Source organism: Octodon degus, unplaced genomic scaffold, assembly GCF_000260255.1.
Source record: "Octodon degus isolate 3935 unplaced genomic scaffold, OctDeg1.0 scaffold00024, whole genome shotgun sequence".
Classification (NCBI taxonomy): Eukaryota; Metazoa; Chordata; class Mammalia; order Rodentia; family Octodontidae; genus Octodon; species Octodon degus.
Genome location: NW_004524600.1, coordinates 10,351,766 through 10,353,020, shown reverse-complemented (window position 1 = coordinate 10,353,020; position 1,255 = coordinate 10,351,766). Strand labels below are relative to the sequence as shown.

The window sequence follows — 1,255 nt, the reverse complement described above, 5'->3', positions numbered from 1 at the left end:
ACCACTAAGAAGAATATATGCAGTGTATTATTTGTTGAAACTGTACTTCCGATTTGATTTGAAACTGTCTCATTGCTATATGTTTATCAATAAAACTGTAGAAAAAAAAAAGAAAAAATAGACATCCTTTTATTCAGTAGTAATAACACCCACAACACAGAGCCTTAGATCACTACTTGCTTAATTTTTATGGAATGCTAACTCCCGCACATATAGTCTACAAAGCACTACATTGCCATTACCTTGTATGATTACCTTCTCTTTTCCCCTGGGAGGCACCTACTGTCTTACTAGGTCTGAAAATATTTGTACAATCTATAAGCTGAGTTACTTCAGGAAAAAAAATAAACTCTTATAAAGAATCTACTTCATGGGGCTGGTGAGATGGCTCAGTGGTCTAAAGCACCTACTTAGAACAAGCTTGGCAAAGCACAGGGACCACGGTTCAATCCCCCAGCACCACATGCCAGTCGGCCCTGCTCCCTGGTGGGCTGAGCTGGCCACACACACACACACACACACACACACACAAATAAATAAATAAATAAAATTTTTTTTAAAAAGAATCTACTTCATAAGTCTTCAAAGAAGTGGATTTAAAAGCAAATGCACTCTCCTTATGCTTGAATAGCATATAGGCATTTAGAAACTCAAGTTTTAAGAGGATGCGTGGTCCCAGTGCAATGTACTAAAGTCCTCTAAGTTTCTCTTTCCTGATCTCTGAAATGAAGATAAAAGCCTCACGTGCTGAATTTTTTGGAGAGACAAATGAGATAACATGTAGGAGTGGATGCTGCAGAACACATAATAATGTTTAAGTGCTACTTATAAATAAGACTTACAGAATGAAACTGGGATACGTAGTGCTAAATTTGCTTGTTCTATGTTCTGTGTCTTTAATTCTGAGGTACCTCAAGTCCATTGTAGAGACAATTTTGATTTATAAGCATTTTGTGAAGCTGACTGCAGAGCAGCCTGTGGCCAAGCAGGAGCTTGTGGACTTCTGGATGGATTTCCTTGTTGAGGCGACAAAAACAGATGTTACCGTAGTCAGATTTCCTGTGAGTACCCTCTGTATAAATCTAAGTTCATTTCCGTGTTGTCACTTGTCCTTAAACAATATCTTGTATTTTTAATCTAACAGGACTATCGTATTCATTCTCCCTCCCCTGAGAATGCAGTTACCGGGTCCATAGATTTATTTTTTACTAATTTGCTTTGCTTGAGTTTTCTATTTTATTTTATTTTATTTTTT

General features: G+C 37.1%; 1 protein-coding gene across 1 annotated transcript in view; it reads left to right on the top strand.

The window, feature by feature from the left end:
- Positions 1–1,255, top strand: part of Map3k5 (mitogen-activated protein kinase kinase kinase 5) — a 243,822-nt gene that overhangs the window by 126,388 nt on the left and 116,179 nt on the right. The gene's annotated exons all lie outside the window — the stretch shown is intronic.